Source organism: Herpailurus yagouaroundi, unplaced genomic scaffold (genome assembly GCF_014898765.1).
Source record: "Herpailurus yagouaroundi ecotype Mexico unplaced genomic scaffold, PumYag 100, whole genome shotgun sequence".
NCBI lineage: Eukaryota > Metazoa > Chordata > Mammalia > Carnivora > Felidae > Herpailurus > Herpailurus yagouaroundi.
In genome coordinates, this window is record NW_024412391.1 from 77,322,361 (window position 1) to 77,333,038 (window position 10,678).

At 35.1% G+C, this 10,678-nt stretch overlaps 1 protein-coding gene and 1 pseudogene across 3 annotated transcripts in view; one reads left to right on the forward strand and one right to left on the reverse strand.

Moving 5' to 3' along the window:
- MAGI2 (membrane associated guanylate kinase, WW and PDZ domain containing 2) overlaps positions 1-10,678 on the forward strand; it is a 1,342,154-nt gene that overhangs the window by 6,036 nt on the left and 1,325,440 nt on the right. The gene's annotated exons all lie outside the window — the stretch shown is intronic.
- On the reverse strand, positions 3,989-7,229 carry LOC121028809 (40S ribosomal protein S24-like; annotated as a pseudogene).

The window sequence follows — 10,678 nt, forward strand, 5'->3', positions numbered from 1 at the left end:
ATAATAAAAATGCATAAAATACAGCAAGGAACTTGCTGAGAATGTCAGCAATTCAATATAAATACTTCTCTGAATTAATACTTATGAGATAGAACAATCAACAATATAGCTACCATCAGCTCCCCAATGATTTTAGGATTTTAGTTGAATTAACCCTATCTTTGAATTCAACAGAAACCTGTAACTTGAAGCTCCAGTGTTTAATATTAATTTTTAAAAATATCTCTTACCTATACTACCTATTTACATGACAAGAAATATGGAAAAGGGTCTTACAAATTTCTTAGTGTTGTGACCTTTTAAAAATGTTTTATTTAGTTTCATTCCCAGCTTTCTTTCTTCTATCTCCAGTATGGACTGATGTGTTATTTCCTTTAATGAAAGGAAATTTTAATTAATATTATATAGATAGTTTAATAACAAGTTCGTGATTACTGAATTCAATTAGTGAAAGATACACATCTGCTAAAAAGTGTTGTAAAATGCTCATATCATCCTAGAGAAATAATAATTCCATTATTCTAATATTCCATTATTGCACTCGTTGACACATTATCAACTCTTAAAAAAATTCTGTTTGGAGATTAATTTTTTAAAAACTTAAAAAAATTGTATTAAGTGTAGTATATAACATTGACTGATTTGGATACTTCAGAAGAAACAGAAAAAGTTTTCTTATTTGTCCACTGACTGAATATTCACTTAAATGCATCCCATGTCTTAATTTTCAAAGATCCAGTAGGCTAATGAGTAGATATTTTAAATAAATGGTTGGATTTGTTTCAAAATTTGTAATTATTTGGCTTGCTCTACCTTGAAATACATGTGAAGTTTTATGTCATTTTCAGTTATTTTGGCCCACTTAAAAAAAAGAGTGTCAAAACCATGGCAGTTGTTATATATCCAGTAATAGGCCAAATCAAATATGTAACAGAAGAAAATATAAACATTTATAGTTTCAAATAAAAGACATTCTATAGATACTTATTTTTCTAATGACAAATTTGTAGATTTTTTTGACTCTCTTAAACTGCGTTTAGAGAAATTTGTACATGTGAAGTCAGATTTTTCTGTAAATAACCATGATTTTATTAAGTGACCATGAAATGAAGCAGGAAGAAGCATACTTGTTTAATGTCAAAAAAGTATATTTTATTTATCTATTTTTCAAATTACATTTTGTTTGAAGAAATTTCTTAAAACATGAGTTTCCCAAATGTAATGTTGAATTATTTTTGTTGCCATGGGTATGAGTAGCATAAAAAAACGGTTTGCTCTTTACATTGTCACTTAATAGATCATAGAGTTTGAGTAAAAATGTTAAGTGCAAAATACATATAATTTTTAACATTTATTTTTATTTTACAGGTGAGCATTGTTGCTTATCCTAGTATTTCGTATTGCTGTGCACAGGAAGGTTTATACTTAGCTAGAATCTATATGAATACAAGGATAACAAATGTTTTAGAAACCCACAGATTATCTAGCAACATAACCTGAACTTGTCAAAATCTGATGGGCTGGGTTGCAAGCATGAGCAAATTTCAGAGATATGTAATGTCCGGTGTTACATCTGTGAAGCGTTCTGATCAGTCTGTGGTTGACCCCTTTCTTTGCAGTCTGTGCTGTAAGGATGTTAAAGACAAAATTTCTTTAAATAGTAGCTAGCATTTAGGCTTTTTAAAGGGTCACTAAAACCTCCCAGAAGTCTTGGCTTGTTTCCAAAAGCACCTTGAACATGAATAACTGTAATCTCGCTTTTCTAGAAAATCAGGTACTTGGAGGGTGGCCATTTTTTTGGTGTTAGGACTGGGGTCTAAATAGAAGTTGACCCCCCCCCCCAGAAGTGCAAGAATGTTATCAATATGCTCTTGCCAGAAGTGCAAGAATGTTATCAATATGCTCTTATCTCTTTGCAATTAAAGTAATAAAACCTTCCTTTGTATTTCTTCTGAAAGGTCTATAGCTGAATCTCCTTTTCCTTTTTGGTTGAAAGTGCCTATGCTTTTCTTCCCTTCAGTGTGAAAGATCACTCTAGTGAACAACAGATTTACTTTTGTTCTTTGTGTACATGGATGTCACACACACATACACACACACACACACACACACACACACACACACACACATGCATGTGGGTGCGCACACACATTTTTCAAACACTAAAGTTTAATGCCAGTTTTTAAATCCATAGTCCCAGAAAGATATGTACATGTGAGGATATAGTCTTACTTTAGAGAAAGAGTTACATAAAATTTTTCCATGTGTGACAAATCTAGCTGAACAGTTTGCATAGTCACCTATTAATTTTCAACTGTGAGAGGTATTTTTTAATGTTGATTTCTTTTTGAGAGCGGGGGAAGGGGCAGAGAGGGAGACAGAGGATCTGAAGTGGTCCGGTGCTACCAGCAGAGAGCCTGATATGGGGCTAGACCTCATGAACCATGAGATCATGACCCGAAGTCAGACACTCAACCTGCTGAGCCACCCAGACACCCCTGTGAGTGGTATTTTTTAACCCCTATTAGCTCTGATAGTGGGATACCATAAAGACATAATGAAATCAAGTACCCAGATGATTTATACATTTCATGTATATTAGTTCTTAAGAAGTGATAATGAGAAGTCAGGTTTTAATAGTTTGGAATTTGATCATTTTTATTTGCATGGCCAAGTGGCTGATGGACTACATAATACCTGGGAGAAGGCCCTAATGATAAAGTAACAAAAGATGGGTCAGGGACAAGAGGCATGCTTGGTCATCATCATGATAACATATTTACAGTGTTTTAATTTTCATTGGTTTAGATGTCTCAGAGAAAGGTAAGAGGACCCGATCGAACTTGCTATGGATATAAGGTGTATTACAATTCTAAAGCAGTAGTCATTTAAAAATAGGTTAAATGATGCCTAACTTGCAAATGTTTAGCTAAAATACAGGTAATAGTATTGCCTTAAATTAAAGATGTCAAGAAACCCACGTTTAATTGGCCTGAATCCTAAGAGATTTTGTTATGAAATGGAGAATAGAATATTTTGAATTACATTAATGTGTTAAATTCAAAGCCATTTTCTTTATGTCAGATTAATTCACTATGGAGTGATACTGTATATGGATCTATAAAGTGCACATATACTATGAAGTCTAAGAAAAACTATGTAAAATTAATGATATTGTTGATAGCTCAAACAATATGCTAAACTACTACTAAGAATCAAGAAAATGCTTTTTTAAAAAATAATTGGGAAGTCTTCATTGTATAGTGTGAAAAGCATCACGATGACTCTTCTAGCATTGACTAAGGAGATGCTTTGCTTCAGTTGAATATGTTTTCAGACAGACTTTAGAAGACCACAGAGTTATTAAGGAGACATTGTTGATTCTCTACTGGAATGCATTTCTTCTCTTCTTGCCTCCATCCTTACTAACAGAATGACAGTTTTGTTCAAGTATCCACATGTTGATGTGCTGCTATGCCATGTGTTTCATATTAGCGTGGCCTCATCCCAAGGGGATGAACTGAGACTAGTGTAAACCAAGCATGGTAATTTCATCTCTTTGCCAATGATTGTTTTAGGAAATGGCTTATAACCCAGTTCTAAGTAGTGAAAAGTAAGGTGAATCCCCCTGGGGACTTTCTGAGAAATTTTTTTAGTTTTTAAAATAAGATTCAGGACAGAGCTATTCACATTTCTGCCTGTGAAAGTTGCTGCATGTGGAGGTGATGCCTGGAGCAACTATAGCCATCTTGTGTTCATGAGGAGAGCTACCCAAATGGTGGAGATTGGTAGAACAGAGTGAGAAAAAGCTACTAGCTCCTTGGTGAACTGCTAAAATAATGAACCCAGAACCAGCCCAATCTCAGGGTTCTTGTTACTGAAGTAATAGGCATTTTAAGATTTTTATTTTATTTTATTTTATTTTATTTTATTATTTTATTTATTAACAGATATTTTAAAGTATTTAAGATATTAAAAGATATTTTAAACCATTAGGTTTAGTTGGGTTTAGTTAGGTAGATTGGGTTTTCTATTATTTTGCAACCAAAATCTTCTAATTGATACGACTCTAAAATGTTATAAAAATAGATATTTCATTCCTATTTTATTGTTTTGGGAGCAATGGTGAAGATCTTCTTTTTGAAAAGAGAAATCTATTTGAAGAATAAACCAAGGTGTATTTTCCAGTTAGATAAGTTCAAATTCTAGGTATGTCTCCGTTACCTCATTTAGTTTGCTCTGGTTGGACTTCTGTTTTAAATTCCAGAAAATTTTAACTGTTGTGAAGTAAAATATGTAGGAACACAAGTTAATTTTAACATTACCCAAAATAGAACATAATCAAGAAAGCAAATCAGCTACAAAAATATACCCACAATGCATGCCAAAACCAACTTGAAATATTTTTTTTTGAATTATAAAATATTTACAAATGTCTGTGCCATTGATCCAGGAGTGTATATAATTATAAACTGACTCATCAAAAATGTTCCAACGTCCATTTTTCCAGGACTAGAATTCATTTACTTATCATTTAACAAACATTTATTGGTAACCTATTCTCTAGTAACACTGAAATAGAAACTGGTGATAAAAAGAGGAATAACCATTAAGACATCATCCATACCCTCAAGTAGTTACATCCTGTTGTATATCTGTGTGATCTTAGTTAAAAATTATTGAGAATATTTTTTCGTCTTTTAAATATACCTTCCGTGATGTAAACAGAATACAAAATAAGAAAAGAAAACATTTTGTAGAAGAAATAATGGTTAGGCGTTCTCAGTATTCGACATCATGGATTTCAGTTCAAGTAGTTACATAAACTCTATGTGTATATTTTTAATGATATGTTCTGGGCACTGTGCTAGATAATGACCATAGAAAGGTGTGTAAATCTTTTTTTTAATTTGTATTTTTATTTTAAAAACATATTTTAGAGAGAGTGTGTGAGGATGGAGAGGGGCAGAAGGAGAGAGAGAATCCCAAGCAGGCCCCTTGTGCAGCATAGAGTCCGACGTGGGTGATGTGGGTCAGGCATCCCAAAGGGTGTGTAAATCTTGATTCCACTTTAGGAATTTCACAGTGTAGTGTAATAGTCAAGAGCATGGAGCTTTAGTGACCAAAGTTGTGGTTGCCAGTCACAGCTCTGCCCCATACTAGACATAAATTGAACAAATTGTTTTATTTTTTTAAGTTCTTAGTTTATTAATTCTCACATGAAAAATCTGCACAGTCACCACAGATAGTCACTGCAGAATCTTTTCTTTACTCCTTCTTTCTGCCAGCATGAACATTGGCTTTTGTAATACCCCTGACTTTCTTCATCCTGTTCTTTTGTTCCTTTTGCTTTTTTCTTGACATATTTGTCTTCTCATACAGGCCATGTCTGGCAAGTCTATGTTTGGGTTTGTTTTTCTTTGTATAATCCAAGGAATCATAAATCATGCCAAAGGCAGTTGTCTTGCCACAACTAAAATGAGTTCTGAATCCAAATACAAAGATGACATTGGGTATAGTCTTGTACATTTTGGCTAGTTTATACAGAATTTCTATCTTAGGTACTGTGTTGCCTTTCTGGGATAAAGAATATCAACGACCATCTGTTTCTGTTGAAGTAATCAGTTAGTCATGAACTTCCTGGTCCGGATAGTTACTATGTCATTCATGATGGTGGCCAAGCTTCAAGCAGTCAGGGAGCAAACAAATTGTTTTACATTTTTCTAAATCAGCTCCATCCATTGTAAAATAGGTATCATTACAGAACCCACTTCATAAAGATGTTATGAAGAATAAATGTTATAATGCCTTTATAATATGCATAGCCCAGGGCCTGGAGTGTGGTACAGCCTCAAAACTGTATATAATAGTACATAAAGTATATCAGGCAAGGAAGATAGGAAAACACTTCTTGAGAAAAAGCAAGGAGGCATTGATATTAAAAGTTTCAAGGAATGTGATAAAGAGGTTCTAAGCACCAAAGTCTGGAGTTTAATATAGATATTAGAAATAAATGACTTTGGGGGATTAGATGTGGGCCAAACCATCATATAGAACTGGATGTTGAGCCACTGAGTATTATTATTATTATTATTATTATTAATAGCAAACATTTGTGCAGTGCTTACTGTATGTCAGGCAGATAAACACTTTAGATAAATGTTAATTAATCTCATATTATTCTACAAGGTAGCTACTGTCATTAAGCCCATTTGCAGATAAGAGAACTGGAGCCTGGAGTGATTAAAAACCTCATGCAAGGACACATAATAATTAGCAGAGCCAGGATTCAAACCTAGTCAATGATCTTAACTTCTATGGCTCATTTGCTTCTCTATGTTTGAAAGGTTTTAAGAACAGGATTGAGAAGATCATATTTGTCCATTGTTTTCCCTGTGAGGAGAAATGTAGGCAACATTTCATGGAGCACATGCAGTCAGTCAAAAGACCCAATTAAAGGAGGTTGAAGATACAGGCAGAAAGACAATTTATGAGGCTACAGACTTACCCAGAAGAGAGGTTTTGAGGTCTTGAACCATAAAAATGAGGGTAGGAGTGGGAAAGAAGGGAACTGATTCAAGAAATATATATAGATGGTAAAATTGTCAGTGTATCTGATTGGATAGGGATAAAGAAAGAGGTTACCTTGGTTGATTTTCTAGTTTCTGTTAACTGGTGTCAATCATTACAGAGACTAGAGGCAGGGAATAAATGTGGATAGAAGGTAATTCCATTTGGGATCTATTTAATATGAGGTACCTGGAACAAATAGGCATCTGACTATTACAGCCTTAAATTTGGAAGAGTGGTTGGGGTTGAATGTGTAGATTAGGGAGCATGAGATCATCCGACAAAAGAATGTAAAGGCAAAAAGACAAAAAAAATACTGTGGCATCTATGGTTTAGAAGTCAAGGGATCCCAGGAAAGAACCTAAGACTGTTATCAGACTGTCTTAACGTTGAGTGAATGGTCATCACTGGTAGACACAGCAGAAATGGTTAAAGATGATGTCTGTAATGGTTCTATTGTATTTGGCAAAAATGGAGGTCACATTTGTTTAGTGTCATTTCCATGGAGTGGAAGAAGCAGGAGAACCAGATGTCATAGTGTTGAAGAGTGAACAGGAGGTAAGAAAATAGAAATAGCATGTGCATCCTGCTCCTTCAAGAAGTGTACATATAGTAAAAGGTGATAGGCAGTTGCTCTCTAGGGGATGCATGGTTAAGATGGGTAGAGGTGGGGCATCTGGGTGGCTCAGTTGGTTTACTGGATTTTGGTTTAGGTCATGATCTCAGAATCATGGAATCGAGTCCCATGTCAGGCTCTGTGCTGAGCATGGAGCTTGCTTAAGATTGTCTCTCTCTCCCTCTGCCCCTCTCCCCAACTCACACTCTCTCTCAAAAACAAACAAACAAACAAACAAAAAAAAAAAAACAGGGGTAGTGTTGTACATGTTTGTGTTATGATTGAATTTCTGTGTTTGTCACATAAATATATTTTATTCCATTATAAAAATCTTCTAGGAAATTAAGATCTTTAACTTATGAATTGAGTAAATAATTATTCATTATATTTTTGTTTTGTGTCATGCTAAAGCTAGGTTCTGGCATTAAAATAATAAGGGTCCAGGGGTGCCTGGGTGATTCAGTCAGTTAAGCCCCTGACCCTCACAGTTAGTGAGTTAGAGCCCTGCATCAGGCTCTGTGCTGGCAGTGAGGAGCTTGGTTGGGATTCTCTCTCTCTCTCTCTCTCTCTCTCTCTCTCTCTCTCCCCCGTCTCTGCTCCTTCCCTTCTCATGATTTCTCTCTTTCAAAATGAATAAACATTAAAAAATAAAATAAATACAATAATAAGGGTCAGACCCTACCATCCAAGAATACAGAACAGGAGAGGCAGTTATGTACAAAGCTAACCTTAAAACACTGAGTTTTAATGGAATGATACAGAAATAAACAAATTTCTTTTAGAGTACTTAGAAGGGAAAAGAAGAAGCAGGGCAGTAGCATATAAAGAGGGTGGATCCTGGAGTAAGAGGACTGAATTGGATTCCAGTCCCAAGTTCATTGCTTTCAAAGAAGATAATGCATGAAAATATTTTATAAACTGTTAGCACAGTTCAGTTGGAAGTGTTACTGCCTAGAGATGGAAGATGGCTGGGCGTGGGCGTGATTCACAGCATAAAAGATCTTTGACATTGGCCCTAAAGTGTGAGTGTGATTTCAGGAGGGGAGGTGCAGAAAGCAGAAGGAAGAGCATGGCCAAAGGTCAGAGAGGATAAAAATGACCCTCCAGTGCAGAGAACAAATTACAGGTCATTGAGGCCAAATAAACGGGGACCTGAGTGCCCCTAGTGGCAACTAAAAATTTTTCCAGAAAGGAAACTTGGAATCCTATCAGGAAAGGCCTCAAACCTAAACTTAAAGAGTTTGGACATTGTTCTTTAGGTGAGTAAAGCCACTGAAAGGTGTCTGAAAAATGGAGAAGCATAGTGTGGTTGTGGTTGTTGTTTTCAGGGGCAGGGCAAGGGGGAAATTTGGTTTGAGGTATGTATTGGGTGGAGAAGAAACAGAACAAGACCTAAGGTCTGGTATCAGTAGTTGGAATGGAGGGACATGAACTTGAGACATATTTTAAAGGCAGTTGAATCAGAATTTATTTCCAATTGAATGGGAGATAGTGGTAAAGGGGAGACAATGGTTAAAGATAATTCTGAGCTTTCTGACTTGGGATAGCTTTGTGGAGTAGATGAAGATGCCATTAGCTACAGAGATTAAAATTTAAACTGCAAGGGAAATGGCTTCAGGCTGTTCTAGAAATTAAAAATTGCTCTCTTTGACAAATGCAGAAGCAGCACCATGCTACTATCAGTGTATTTTGGCTCTTAGTGAAGAAGTAATGTGATTATATTCATGAGGTATGAATCACTGATATTTTACTTAAAACAATTTAGACTAGTCATTGGAGTTAGAGATAGTGAGTTAACAAAACTAAGTTATAAAAGGGCCTATTTTTAAATTTTTACTAGATTTTATTTTGCTTATTTTATTTAATTTTGCTCCAGTTGATATTATGTAAAGAATAGAGTGAGTGGAGAAAAATGAATGCCTGAGAATATAATGTGTTTGAGGTGCCTGGCAGGCAGATGATGGCATGTTTATGACATTAGGGTTGTTGGTCACGTATGTCTAGAGCTCACAGAATTGTTAGAATTGCAGATTGGAGAATTGAGTGGCATTGTTTCTACTTGGTAGTAGTAGCTTCTCAAGGAGCTTTGGTGCTCTTAGAAGAGCACTGGGTGAGAAGGGACCAAGAATAGGAATTTGAGGAATGTCTGTATTTCACAGGCCTGCAAATGGAATCTTCTTTACTTAGTATTTCTACCTTAGGATGGGGGAGAGGAGGGACATAAATCTTAATTTGTTTTAACATTTATTTATTTTTTTAGAGACAGAGAGGGATAGAGTGTGAGTGGGAAAGGGACAGAGAGAGGGACACCCAGAATCTGAAGTAGGCTCCAGGCTCTGAGCTGTCGGCAGCACAGAGGCTGATGTGGGGATCGAACTCACGAACTGTGACATCATGACCTGAGCAGAAGTCGGACTCTCAACCGACTGAGCCACCCAGGCGCCCCCATAGATCTTTAACAATGTACAAACCAATCCTCTTAAATTGGGTTCTTCATAGTATGAATCACATTGAATATAATTATCATATACAGATTTTTAATGTTAATGTATCACTGTTAAGCACTACAGATAATGTTTCTATTTTATTAGCAAACCAGATGCAAACAATAATAGTGAGAACTCTGTCTTCAACAGTGCTGCCTTTATGTACTGTATATTTTTAGTCTCAATTCAAAGGTCACAGAAACTAAACAATGCCTCACTTTTTAAAATCTGTGAGGTGCTATTTTGAGACCAAGCTCTTTGACCATTGCTATGGTATTATAGACTATATTTGGAGTAGACCCTGAAAATGCAAACTCCTCTCTAAATTATACTAGAGATTCTTTATTGAAACTATGTTTGAAATTAATAACCTTCCTCTGCCATGTGAAATTATTCAAATATTTCTTATGGTAGTGGTTGGAATATGTAACTTTTTGAACACTCAAATTTTTATCTTCTTTCTTATAGGTAGCTTCTCTAGTTAAAGTTACTAGAAATGACATGTGAAATATTTTGAACTGTATATAATTGTATAACTGTGTAACTGTTATATAATTTTGTTAATTAAAAGAACGACATATATATCCCAACATCTCAGTGTTCATTTATTTATCCAGAGTTGGTATGTGAAAATTAGATCCATATTTTTGTAATTCTTAATATCACAACAAAATGTGATTTTTGTAATGGTTTTCCAATAAAGTTGTGAAATATGTTACTTGAACTAGATGCACAATTCATCAAAGGTAGGTATAGCATTCAATTCATATTTATTTCTTTAGTACCTGGACTGATGCCTGAAAATATGCAGAATGTTTTGGAAACATTTGTTGAATGAATGGATGAATGAATGAATGAATGAATGATAAAGGTCCTCTTTCTCTGTAATATTTGATTTATTTGAAACACATTGTATTAGGGTTCCCCAGAGAAACAGAACCAACAGGATATATTTACATACACACACACACACACACACACACACACACACACACACACACACACA